Consider the following 14,528-nt stretch of genomic DNA (forward strand, 5'->3'; position numbering starts at 1 on the left):
TGCCCACACACAGTACTTAGACGAACGAGACAGTACAAGGGAAAAACCAAAACCACCTTGCATACAAAAACTACACAACTACAACAGAGGGAACACCAACGGGAAAGGAGATAAATGATAAAGCGAGGAAGGGAAAAAACTCTCCGAATACTTATCTCTGAAACTCCAAATACCACGATCCGCTCTGTTAGTCTGCATGAAATGCTTTCACCGACACTTCCCTAACAGACCAGCAGGCATTTGAAGGAGTCTCACTACAGCAGCATTGATTGCAGCTGGGCGAGGCTGGACCTCGTCTAGCACAGAGAGAGAGAGAATTAACTCCCTCACTGCCGAAAAACACAAAGCACCAAAAAGTCAGCTGCGAGAAGTCAGGCTGTGTAATCGTGACGATCTTCGTGGCGACACACCCGTGACAGAATCACTCCGACAATACTTGTCATTTTTGGGCATAAGTATTTACTTAGATTTTTCTGGCTAACACGGTACCACAATATAACTTTGTATTGTACATCATGTTTGTGGGAATTTTTTTTTTTTCTTCACGGCTCAATCTTAAAATTTTGTGAAGCCCCTGGGGGTTCAAGGTGCCCACCACACATCTAAATAAGTTCCCTGAGGGGTCTAGTTTTCAAAATGGTGTCTCTTGTGGGGTGTTTCCGCTGTTTAGGCAGATCAGGGGCTCTCCAAACACAATATGGAGTCTGATAATTATTCCAGCAAATTTTGCATTCTAAAAGTCAAATGGCGCTCCTTCCCTTCCAAGCCTTGCTGTGCGCTCAAACAGTAGTTTTCCTCCACATATGGGGTATTGTGGTACTCAGGAGAAATTGAACAACAAATTTTGGGGTACATTTTTTCCTGTTACCCTTGTGAAAATAAAAAAAAAATGGGTCTAAAGTAAAATTTTTGTGACAAAGTTAAATGTTCGTTTTTTCCTTCCACATTCCAAAAATTCCTGTGAAGCACTTGAAGGGTTAATACATTTCTTGAATGTGGTTTTGAGCACCTTGAGGGATGCAGTTTTTAGAATGGTGTCACTTTTGGGTATTTTCAAAAGTCACTTCAAATGTGATGTGGTCCCTAAAAAAAATGGTTTTGTAAATTTTGTTGGAAACATGAGAAATCGCTGGTCAACTTTTAATCGTTATAACTTCCTAACAAAAACAAATTGTTCCAAAAAATTTGCTGATGTAGACATGTGGGAAATGTTATTTATTAACTATTTTGTGTGACATAACTCTGATTTAAGAGCATAAAAATTAAAAGTTTAAAAAATGCAACATTTTCAAAATGTTTGCCAAATTTCTGTTTTTTTTTTTTCACAAATAAGTGCAAATCACATTGAATAAATGTTACCAGTATCATAAAGTACAATATGTCACAAAAAAACTGTCTCAGAATCAATGGGATCTGTTGAAGCATTCCAGAGTTATTACCTCATAAAGTGACACTAATCAGAATGGTAACATTTGGCCTGGTCAGGAAGGTGCAAACAGCCTTGGGGGGTGGGAGAGTGGGAAAGGGAGTTAAAGCTTTTGTTTTGGGCAGTAAACAAAATCAGAAGATTTTCCTTATTTTGAATATTTGCAGACCTATTAAGGTAGATTCTAAGACATATTTCAATATATAGGGAGTGAAATCTAGACACTTGTTCTGAAGAGCGCTCAGGATAGAATACATGAATAGTGTTGAGCGAGCATGCTCGACACTGCTCGGTACTCGCCCGAGCATCTCACTACTCAGGATGTTCGGCGAGCACTGAGCATTTCCAGGTTACTTGGGCGGGAGCTGAGGTCTCCGCCCACCATGTTTGGCGCTCTTTACAGAGCCAATGATCATGCAGGGATTGCCAGCCAGTCACTATAATGCCGCAGCCATGTTGGTTGTGGGCATTACAGTGATTGGCTGGCCGCACAGCGTCACCTCGAGTATTTAAAACCGGGTGCCCCCATCTTGGACACAGTCGCTCTGGATCAGACGGTGTAGGGAGAGTGCTGCTGAGCTAGGGAGTGATTTATACTGCGAAATAGGTAGTGTAGGGTCTCTAAAGCCTGCAAAATCAAACAAACAGTCCTTCTGAGGACTAATATCCATCCCAGATATCAGGCAGGCAGGCAGGCTGTATAGGAGACGCAGTGGTTATACCAACAAACACCAACTGCATTACAGTCCTGTGTGCTGCTTCTCAAATTGCTAGACTTAGCCCCAGGTCTCAGGGGCCAGGAAAAATCCTTTTTTTTTCATCTAAATCCTCTTTTTTTTTTCCCTCAGTCAGACTGTACAAATACCCGTCTTATTAACCTTTTGGTCCCTACCCCCCCCCCCCCCAAAAAAAATAAAAAATAAAAATTGAGTGTGTCTGTGAGTGTTCAGACACAAATATATCTGTTTAAAAGAGTCTGGTTTCGGCCAGATAACTAGAACTGTGGTTTTGCAGTTCCATGGTTCAAATCCCTATATTATCCATTTTTTTGCATAAAAAACCCAGTTTGAGTGTCTCACTGACTGTTCAGACACAAATATATCTGTTTAAAAGATTCTGGTGTAGGCCAGAGAACTAGAACTGTGGTTTTCCTCTTCCACGGTTCTAATCTCCTTTTTATTACCCTTTTGCCATTGATAGTGCGAGTGTAACCTATTTTACTTCATTTACAATGGGCAAGGGACATGGAACTGGACGTTCTGGTGATGGTGCGTGCAGAGGACGGGGCCGTGGCCAAGGTGAAAATGTGCTACAACCAACAGCCACATCTTCTCGCTCCCAGTTCTTGACCGAATTACTAGGGAAGCACACAACAGCATCACTATTGCGAACTGATCAGTGTGAACAGGTTATTAATTGGATACCAGATAATACTTCCACTCACCTGGGCACCACCACCTCTGGTCTCTCTTCCACACGGTCAAGTGTTAGTAGCCGTGAGTCTCGACCGCATACTCCTCCTCACCCTGATGCTCCTTCCTCCCACCATGCCGAGTGTCGTCCGACAGCAACTGATCCCACAGTTGGACACTCTGAAGAGCTGTTGCCTGGTCCATTTCCATATTTGTGCCCCTCGCCTGCTCCGCTTGAAGTGGTGGAAGAGGAGATCCCATGTAGCGATAGCCAAATATTTGAACAGCCACGGCCACAGGAAGTTGACGCTGGCAATTTGTCACAAGAGGTGGACGATGACGAGACACAACTGCCACGAAGTGAGGAGGAGGAGGTGGTGGATGATATAGTAACTGACCCAACGTGGCAGGGGGACACGCAGAGTGAGGCCAGCAGCCCACAGGGGGGGGAGGCAGAGTACCCCAACAAGCAGGAAGAAACAGTGTGGTGGCCACAGACAGAAGGCGGGCAACAGATCCCCGTAACACCAACACGAGGGACGTTGCCAGTACAAGCGGTAGGTCTTCCAGAGTCTGGAATTTTTTTAAAGACTCTGCTGATAACCCCAAAAATGCCTTTTGTACCACCTGCCAGGTCAGCATCAGCAGGGGTGACAAAACTACCAGCCTGACCACCACCAGCATGATCAGGCACATGTCAGCAAAGCACCCGACTTTGTGGGGCGAACCCCAGGGTCCACGACCAGTGTCAGCGGGTGTCACCACTGCTTCTTCCGCTGTTGAGTGTGTAAGAGAACCCCCTGTTGTGCGTGCAAGGCAATCCCCTGTCCATACTGCATGCAAAGTTGCCCCCTCCTCAGTCTTCACTTGTTATGGCAGTTTCTCAAGAAACAGCATCCACGTCCACGTCCCACCACAGCGTTCAATTGTCCATATCCCAGACCTTTGAACGAAAGTGCAAATTTGCAGCCAACGCCCCACAGGCCTAAATTTGCACGTTTCACGACTGCTTGCGTTGGAAATGCTGCCTTTTAGGCTGGTGGAGATGGAATCCTTCTGCAACCTTATGGCAGTGTCCGTCCTTCGGTACTCCCCAGCCGACACTATTTTTTGCCCGGTGTGCCATCCCCGCACTGCACAAGCACGTGTCCCAAAACATCGGTCGTGCCCTCAACAATGCAGTTATTGGGAGAATCCACCTGACAACGGACACGTGGACAAGTGCTTGTGGCCAGGGACGGTACATCTCCCTGACGGCACACTGGGTAAACATAGTGGAAGCCGGGACCCAGTCGGACCTTGGGACGGAACACATCCTCCCCACACCGAGGATTGCGGGCCCTATGTCAGTCAGAGTTGTCCCCACAGTGTACAGCTCCTGCGCATCATCCTCCTCCTCCTCCTCCTCTTCAGCCTCCATCTCAGCCAAGCGGCAACAGGCTGTGCTGAAACTCATAACCTTAGGTGATAAACCTCACACTGCTTGTGAGTTGTGGACAGCTGTGAAAGAGCAGGCAGATCTGTGGCTGAAACCGCTGAACCTACATCCAGGCATGGTCGTGTGTGACAATGGCCGTAACCTGGTGGCGGCTCTGAGGCGAGGTGAGATCACACATGTACCATGCCTGGCTCATGTGCTTAACCTCGTGGTTCAGCGGTTTCTTAAATTGTACCCCGAGTTGACAGATCTGCTCGTCAAAGTACGCCGCCTGTCAGCTCATTTTTGGAAGTCGGCTACAGCTTCCGCCGCCCTTGCTGTGTTGCAGAAACATTTGCAGCTTCCGGCACACCGACTGGTGTGTGATGTCCCCACACGTTGGAACTCTACTCTCCACATGTTGCAAAGGATTTGTGAGCAGAAGAGAGCAGTTGTGGAGTACCAGCTGCAACAAGGCCGTCGATATTCAGGTCAGACTTCACACATAAGACCTCAGGAGTGGACCTGGATGTCTGACATCTGTACCATCTTGACAAACTTTGAGGAGTCCACCAAGATGGTGAGTGGCGATGATGCCATCATTAGCGTCAGCATCCCACTTGTCTGTCTTTTTCAACGCTCTCTGCAGAGAATTAAAGAGGGGGCATTGCAGCCAGAGTGTGATGAAATGGATCAAGAAGCCATAGCGGGCGATTACACACAGACCAGCCTCATCTCATCCCAACGTGTATTGGGGGACAATGAGGGAGAGGAGGAGGAGGAAGAATAGGAGCTGGTATCATGCGCTGTAGACGGTAGTACCTGTAAAACTGTCATACCGTCGGTTCAGCGTGGGAGGACAGTGGGGGGGGGGGGGGGGGAGAGCATGGTCAATCGTCATCTTGGTGAAGACACGGAAGTCTTGCCCGTTACCAGTCTGGCACGCATTGCTGACTTTGTTACGCTGCCTTAACCGTGACCCTCGCGTTGTCAAAATGTTGGGTGACAGTCATTACTGGTTGGTGATACTTTTAGACCCCCGCTACAAGGAGAACTTTCAGTCTCTTATTCCTGAGGTGGAGAGGTCTACAAAAATGGGGCAGTACCAGAAGGCCCTTGCTGCCAAACTGTTAAAAAAAATTCCCATCTGAACACGCTAGCTGAGGTCACAGTTCGTTGCCCAACCAAGGCGTACAGGCGAGAGAGACGCAACTCCAATCCAGCAGAGGCAGGGGAACACTGTCAACATTCTGGGACAGTTTTCTGAGACCCGCCCAGCTTACAGGCCCTGAGGCGCGGGGTACTCTCACAAGGAGTGGAAAGTTTCAAAGGATGGTGAGGGAGTACCTTGCTGACTGTACCAGCGTCCTCCGTGATTCCTCTGTGCCTTTTAATTATTGGGTATCTAAGATGGACACTTGGAATGAACTTGCTCTGTACACCTTGGAGGTCCTGGCCTGCCCTGCCGCTAGCGTGTTATCGGAGCGTGTTTTTAGTGCCGCTGGGGGGGAATTATAACTGATAAGCGCACTTGCTTGTCAATTGACAATGCTGACAAGCTGACCCTTATCAAAATGAACAAGGGCTGGATCGGGCCAGACTTCTCATCACCACCAAATGACAGCAGAGTAACAAAGTCAAATCCACTGTGTTATTTCGGGAGGTGAATTCCCATGCACCGCTTCACACCCTATGTCAATCCTCTGTCTGGAGGACGTGTTGCATCCCAGTGTCCAACTGTGTCCCGGCTTCCACAATATTAACCCAGTGTGAAGGCGTCAGTGAGATGGACCATCCCTGGCCACATTCACTTGTCCACGTGTTTGTGGTTAGGCTGTCCTTCCCACTAAATGCACTGGGGAGGGCACAGGTAATGTTTTGGTATGCGCGCTTGTGTATAAGGCGCACCGGGACAAACAGGGGCGGCTGGGGACCGAGCGTGGACACCTGGTCGCCGGGCGGCTGGGGACTGAGTATGGATACCAGGCGGCTGACGCAGCCATGACGTGGTGGCCAGATTCCGCCTCCACATGCCTAAAAGGCCCAACTTCAAGTGCAAGCAAGCAGTATGGTATTGCAGCCTGAGGGTGGGTGGGAGGCAGGCTGCATACTTGCGCTTGCATTGCAAGGAATGGGGGAGGTATAATTGAACACTGCCCTGGGACAAGGACTTGCACGGGGATAGTTGCAAGTCTGCATCTTCTGATGCGGCAAAGATCACTTCTAATGGGCACACTTTTAGGCAGTGACCTGGGTGTCAGAGATGCTTTCAGGGGTCTTCCCCATGCTGTTCCCATGTCTTTTCAGCACTGTATGCATATATCACACAGCACATGGCCAGATAAAATTGTAAAATGTTAAAATGACATTTCCCGGTGAATGCATTTGTCACGGTTAAAAGCAATACAAAAGTGCAAAAACGCATAAAAAATGCTACTTGTGAACATAGCCCAAGGTGTGGAGGAGTATTTTTGTTTTTGTTTTTTTATTTTACCTTATACACACGTCTTTATTCTGGAAAGGAAGTTCCTTAACATATTTCACAGGAAAACCTTTTCAGTTTCGTTTTTGAACATTTTATTGTGAGCCTGTAAAAGAGGCTTAATACCTCTGACCACGTTGTTGACAGCAGTGACCTGGGGGTCAGAAATTCTTCCTGGGGAGATCCCCATGCTGTCCCCATGTCATTTGAGCATTGTCACTATCGTTTTGGGCACTTTTTAGGCTTTCTACAGACTGCCGGGGGTGCCGCCGTAAAAATGCTCGGGTCTCCCATAGACTAACATTGGGCTCGTTGCTCGGGTCGAGCACCCGAGTATCACGGTGAGCTCGGCCCGAGCTTCGAGCACCCAAGCATTTTAGTGCTCGATCAACACTATACATGAAGCGACGGAATAGAATTTGTCATTTTAAAATTCGGAACCTCTTAAGATACTTACCCTTGTTTCCTACAGAGTAACTGGTCAAGCAAGAAAACAATGAGGACATTATGATAGAGCTTGAAATTCTCCACTTGTTTTAGCTAATGTAATGACTAATAACTGACCTTAAAATGGTTTTCCAGGTTCAAGAGAAGATTGTCAAATCGTCACAGTTTCCAAAGTACGCTGTCCGAATTCTCCTCTATTTTCAGTGCGAGTGGGTGATCACATGACAGCAAGTATGCAATTTTCAAACTCCTTCTCATGTGTCAACTAGATTCTCATGCACTTTTCTCAATGGAAAGAGTAGCGGATGAGAATCTAGTCGGTCATGTGAAAGCAAGTATGCAAACCGCATAATTGCGTTCATATGATTGCCCACTCGTGCTAGAAATAAATGGGAATCCTGACAGTGTACATATTGCACAGTGTCAAGATTCAGCAATCCGCAGTTGCATAAAGGATTTTCCAGACCAACAAGAAATTTTAAGTGATAGTTTATATTCTACCCCATTAAGAGGTTCAAATGGTGGGGAGCATAAACTTTTAAGAAACACTGATAAATCCCATTTGAGGAATAGATTTCAAAATCGTAGGCCTAACTCTAGTAGATCTATTCCAAAACCATTTTATGAGTGGTTCCTAAACATATTTGTCAAACAGTGCAGACATTGAAGTAAGGTGGACTTTTGGGGTTGAAAGGCCACGCCCCTTATCTTAAGCCATCATGTTGAAAGTCCAGAATACTATTTAGTGGTGAATCCAAGCTATCTACACCAAATCATGAAGATGTGCTTTACATCAGTGTAGGCCTTCTTTGTGGACTCTGCAATGAAATAAGCTAAAGTCCTTATGGCTACTGCAGAAAGCTTTCTGATTGTAATACGGCGAGGTCAACCTCTAGACTGTCAGGTTGAATTCCTCAGACCTGGGTCTTGATGAAGCCTCCAGTACTGACTTTAATTTAATTGAATGAGTTGGGTAACCCCCATCTATTTGACCAGAATTATATGATACGTCATTTGCTGTTACCTAGGTATCAGGGGCGCACATAGATTCCTCTTTCATTGCCCCCATAAAGTATTATACAAACAAAAGTGCCCACCAAACACAGTATGTTACACCCGTGGTACATTCCTCCACATGCACCGTATAATAACCCTACTGTACACCACCTCAATTCCCCAACTCCCAAGGTAAAGTATGGTGACCCCAATACCGTATGATCCCCCAACTGTGACACACACACAACTCTCCATGCACATTAATGGGCCTACATAAAGTATAATGGCCCACACTAGCCCTCCAAACAGTATAATGGCCCCCAAAGAGTATGATGGACCCACACAAACCTTCACACTCTATAATTGCTTTCATACAGTATAATGGAGCCCCACAAATTATAATGGCCCCAAATAGCCTGCCATATAGTATAATGCACCCCCCATAATTGTCCATATAGTATAATGCACTCCCTATGGTCCTCCATAAAATGTAATGCTCTCCCCTTGGTTCTCCATAGAATATAGGGCACTCCCCATGATCCTCCATAGAATATAATGCACTCCTCATGGTCCTTCATATAGTATAATGCACTCCTCATGGTCCTTCATATAGTATAATGCACCCCCATGGTCCTCCATATAGTATAATGCACCCCCATGGTCTTCCATATAGTATAATGCACCCCCATGGTCCTCCATACAGGATAGTGCACCCCCATGGTCCCCTATACAGCATAATGCACCCCATGATTCTCCATAGAGCATAATGCACCCCCATGGTCCACTATACAGCATAATGCACCCCCATGGTCCTTCATATAGTATAATGCACCCCATGCTACTCTATAAAATATAATGCACCCCCCATGGTCCTCCATATAATAAAATGCTCTTCCCATGGTCCTCCATACAGCATAATGCACCCCCATGGTCCTCCATACAGCATAAAGTACCCCCATGGTCCTCCTTACCGGATAGTGCACCCCCATGGTCCACTATACAGCATAATGCACCCCATGATTCTCCATTGAGCGTAATGCACCCCCATGGTCCGCTATACAGCATAATGTACCCCCATGGTCCCCCATACAGCATAATGCACCCCATGATCCTCCATAGAGCATAATGCACTCCCATGGTCCACTATACAGCATAATGTACCCCCATGGTCCTCTATAAAATAAAATGCACCCCCCATGGTTCTCCATACAGCATAATGCACCCCATGCTACTCTATAAAATATAATGCACCCTCCATGGTCCTCCATATAGTATAATGCACCCCCAATGGTCCGCCATACAGTGTAATCCACCCCCCATGGTCCTCCCTGCAGTGTAATGCATCCCCCATGATCCTCCATACAGTGTAATCCACCCCCCATGATCTTCAATACAGAGTAATCCACCCCCTGGTCCTCTATACAGCAAAGTGCACCCCCATTGTCCACTATACAGCATAATGCACCCCATGATTCTCCATAGAGCATAATGCACCCCATGGTCCAATATACAGCATAATGCACCCCCATGGTCCTCTATAAAATATAATGCACCCCCCATGGTCCTCCATATAATAAAATGCTCTTCCCATGGTCCTCCATGCAGCATAATGCACCCCCATGGTCCACTATACAGCATAATGTACCCCCATGGTCCTCTATAAAATAAAATGCACCCCCATGGTCCTCCATACAGCATAATGCACCTCATGCTACTCTATAAAATATAATGCACCCCCCATGGTCTTCCACACAGTGTAATGCTCCCCCAATGGTCCTCCATACAGTGTAATGCACCCCCATGGTCCTCCCTGCAGTGTAACGCACCCCCCATGATCCTCCATATAGTGTAATCCACCCCCCATGATCCTCCATACAGCGTAATCCACCCCCATGGTTCTCCATACAGTATAATGCACCCCATGGTCCTCCATATAGTATAATGCACCCCCATGGTCCTTCATACAGCATAATGCACCCCCCATGGTCCTCCATACAGCATAATGCACCCCCATGGTCCTCCATACAGCATAATGCACCCCCATGGTCCTCCATACAGTATAATGCACCCCCCATGGTCCTCCACACAATATAATGCATTTTTTAAAAAAAAATACCATACCCTCCTCTCCTGGTTCCACCCGATGCTCCGGTCTCCTCAGCGTGCAGAGCGAAGCGCCGGAGATCTCAGAGCAGCAGGGGCCCTGAAATGACATGATCGTGCCCACTGCTCTGACAGGTCAGATGCCGAGCAAGAATGATGGGGGTGGAAGCGTCTGCTGACGCTCCTTCCTCCATCATCATTTGTCACACTGGGCCCCCCTGGCCATCAGCATGAGCAATGATGATGGAGGAGGGAGCATCAGCAAACACCCCCCCATCATTTTGTGCTGGTGCTGACGGGCGGGGCCTGGTGCGGTGAGAGCCCGGTGGGGGCCCCCTTCGCTCATAGGTTGCATAGCAGAGGCGTGTCCTGCTTCCATTGGCGGTATGCCACTGCTTACAATGCTCGTTTTTCCTCAGTATCATAGAATCTAGAGACTATATGTAGGCCAGTCTGAAACTCCAAAGTATAGACAGTGCATACATTGCCAAGGGATTGCCTTCCTGGTAGAGATAGCAGAAGTTCTTCACTTTACTTTTATCTCTGTTGCATTGAGATGTAGCTCTGTCATTTCCCATTTTTGAGTGATTGGATAGAAGATCTGCATATTTAAAGATCAAACTCCCATGATTTGTGTGTCACTGGCTTAGATTGTTCCTGATGTTGCTGCAGAATTTGGTTAAAGTCCCAGACTGCAAGAGCTTTACCCTGTTGTCTGTGGGTTTCAAATTGAAGATCAATTTTATCTCCCTATATGTGTAGGGAGAAAACGGCTGGACACGCACTCATTATTTATAGTCTGTCGTACCAATCAATAAAGCAATTAGCAGAATCTAGTACAACCAATAATACAATGTGCAGAGGTTAATGACATATTCATGTTGAGACGATTTGGATATCATGATGTTTACTTTAACTTCTTGGAAAATTTACATCATTAAACTCTTAATCTATTTATTTCTTACTTGAGGTTTCTGCCAGACTAGTGTTGCCTAATCAGACAATGTTTGCAGCAGTAAGAATGTATAATTTTAAGCCCGGCTAAGTTCAGGACTAGCACCAGGGCTGTCATCAGGGCATTACTGCCCTTACTGGTGTATGAGGCGGGTGAGCAGAGGGGCCCAGACGGGCCCCCCCACCTCCTCTTCTCACCGGGCCAAAGCAAACTGAACTTGGATCCTCAGATGCAGGTTCACTTTAAATCTATCGCTGGCGTATGACGTCAGTGCCAGCCTGTGACTGATTGGCGTCCGCACTTCAGATCAATGAAGGACAGTCGCCGCTGGACCAAGGTAAGGAGAAACTTTTTTTTCTTTTCTTTTTTTTTTTTTGTAAAGCAGCACCATGGGTGATGGGAAATGACATGGGGGCAGAATGGGAGACGACATATGGGGTGCAGAATGGAGTACATATGGGAGTAGAATGTGGGACATTATTACTGTAGGAGCTAATTAAAGGATATTATTACTGCTGTGATGTATTTTATTTTTGAGGATACTGTTTTCAGTGAGGCGGGGGGATCCTGTTACTGTGCAGTGCGACATTGTCGTTTTGTTTCTTCATCTGGTGTAGTGTTGAAGTTGGGGAAAAATTGGGGAATCTGCTCTAGATAACTGTGTTATTTTCTGCAGAGACGAGTCCTGGCTGGAAGAAGTGATGGCAGTCTGTGTTGGATGAACAATAAAGGCTGAGATTAAGGACTTCAACTGGAGATGTCACCGGTGAGTCAGTGTGTTACCTGTACACTGACACTATAAGCTACATATTATACACAGTGCTCCTGTGTATAATGTCACTGGTGATCCCTGTATTACCTGTACACTGACACTATATACAGAACTTCTGTTTATAATGTCACTGGTGATCACTGTATTACCTGTACACTTACACTATATACAGAGCTCCTGTGTATAATGTCACTGGTGATCACTGTATTACCTGTACACTGACACTGTATACTGTATATTATGTGCAGAGTTCCTGTGTATAATGGCACTTATGGTATAATTAGTATTGTGTGTTTTTTTATTAATGATCAGTATTGTAGTAGTCAGTCACTATGTCATGGTAATATGTGGTCTTGTCATGGTGTGGTGGTATTTGTTCCTTGTACAGTACAGACCAAAAGTTTGTACACACCTTCTCATTTAAAGATTTTTCTGTATTTTCATGACTATGAAAATTGTACATTCAAACTGAAGGCATCAAAACTATGAATTAACACATGTGGAATTATATACTTCACAAAAAAGTGTGAAACAACTGAAAATAAGTCTTATATTCTAGGTTCTTCAAAGTAGCCACCTTTTGCTTTGATGACTGCTTTGCACACTCTTGGCATTCTCTTCATGAGCTTCAAGAGGTAGTCACCGGAAATGGTCTTCCAACAATCTTGAAGGAGTTAATTCATAGTTTTGATGCTTTCAGTGTGAATGTACAATTTTCATAGTCATGAAAATAGAGAAAAATCTTTAAATGAGAAGGTGTGTCCAAACTTTTGGTCTGTACTGTATGTGATATTATTCAATCACTATGTGGTGGTAATATGTGGTCTGGTAAGGGTATGGCTGTATTTGTCCCTAGTGTGTGGTGGCATTGGTCTTTTTTAAAAAAATGTATGTGACACATTCCCTTAAAGAAAAATATATCTAAGAGTATTGGATATTATAAGAAATGTTTAATAGGCTAGAGTTAAGTAGGGCCCGGCCAGAAGAGTCTACTTTGTCGAGTTGTGGCTTAAAAAATCTTTTGGCCAAAACAAAAGCTGCTGGCTATGTGTGTGATATGGTTCAATGGGAACTGTTAATGTGTGATTGGTGAGTATGTGGTGCAGAAGTGGAGTTTTTCCAAGAGTGGGCGGTGGGACTGTGAAAGATTTGAAGGGTGGAGGTGGAGCTGGGGTGGAGTTTCAAGGGGGCTCAAAAAATGTTGCCAGTATGAGGCCCTGAAATTCCTGGTGGCAGCCCTGACTAGCACAATTATGTTCACACTCCTTTATGTATTGTATATTTCTCAAACCAATTATGTTGAGGGATTTGTGTATATTGGGCTGGTAATTTGTAAATGTTTCACTACTTCTTGAAATTCTCATAAACATGAGAACAAAATGGTATGTCTCCACCAAATGTAATGTGACCATGAAGGCCACTCGCTCAAGAGTGGCTATTACCGATTTTATTGTGTCCAACTAAATTTTTTTCCATTCTGTTGTAAAAATTTAGGGATCTCGCATTTATGGTCATTCTCCTCTCCAGTCTCCATATATATATATATATATATATATATATATATATATATATATATATACACTGCTCAAAAAAGTAAAGGGAACACTTAAAGAGCAGAATATAACTGCAAGTAAATCAAACTTCTGTGAAATCAAACTGTCCACTTAGGAAACAACACTGATTGACAATCAATTTCACACGCTGTTGTGCAAATGGAATAGACAATAGATGGAAATTATTGGCAATTATCAAGACACCCTCAATAAAGGAGTGGTTCTGCAGGTGGGGACCACAGACCACATCTCAGTACCAATGCTTTCTGGCTGATGTTTTGGTCACTTTTGAATGTTGGTTGTGCTTTCACACTCGTGGTAGCATGAGATGGACTCTACAACCCACAGAAGTTGCTCAGATAGTGCAGCTCATCTAGGATGGCATATCAATGCGAGCTGTGGCATGAAGGTTTGCTGTGTCTGTCAGCGTGGTGTCCAGAGGCTAAAGGCGCTACCAGGAGACAGGCCAGTATACCAGGAGACGTGGAGGGGTCCGTAGGAGGGCAACAAACCAGCAGCAGGACCGCTACCTCCGCGTTTGAGCAAGAAGGAAAAGGAGGAGCACTGCCAGAGCCCTGCAAAATGACCTCCAGCAGGGCACAAATGTGCATGTGTCTGCACAAACGGTTAGAAACCGACTCCATGAGGGTAGTATGAGGGCCCGACATCCACAGATGGGGGTTGCGCTCACAGCCTAACACAGTGCAGGACACTTTGCGTTTGCCACAGAACACCAGGATTGGCAAAGTCGCCACTGGCGCCCTGTGCTCTTCACAGATGAAAGCAGGTTCACACTGAGCACATGTGACAGACGTGACAGAGTCTGGAGACGCCGTGGAGAGCGATCTGCTGCCTGCAACATCCTTCAGCATGACCGGTTTGGCAATGGGTCAGTAATGGTGTGGGGTGGCATTTCTTTAGAGGTCCGCACAGCACTCCATGTGCTCACCAGAGGTAGCCTGACT

The sequence above is a fragment of the Phyllobates terribilis genome, unplaced genomic scaffold, assembly GCF_046119375.1.
Source record: "Phyllobates terribilis strain yellow unplaced genomic scaffold, ASM4611937v1 Scaffold_1__5_contigs__length_1240528914, whole genome shotgun sequence".
Classification (NCBI taxonomy): Eukaryota; Metazoa; Chordata; class Amphibia; order Anura; family Dendrobatidae; genus Phyllobates; species Phyllobates terribilis.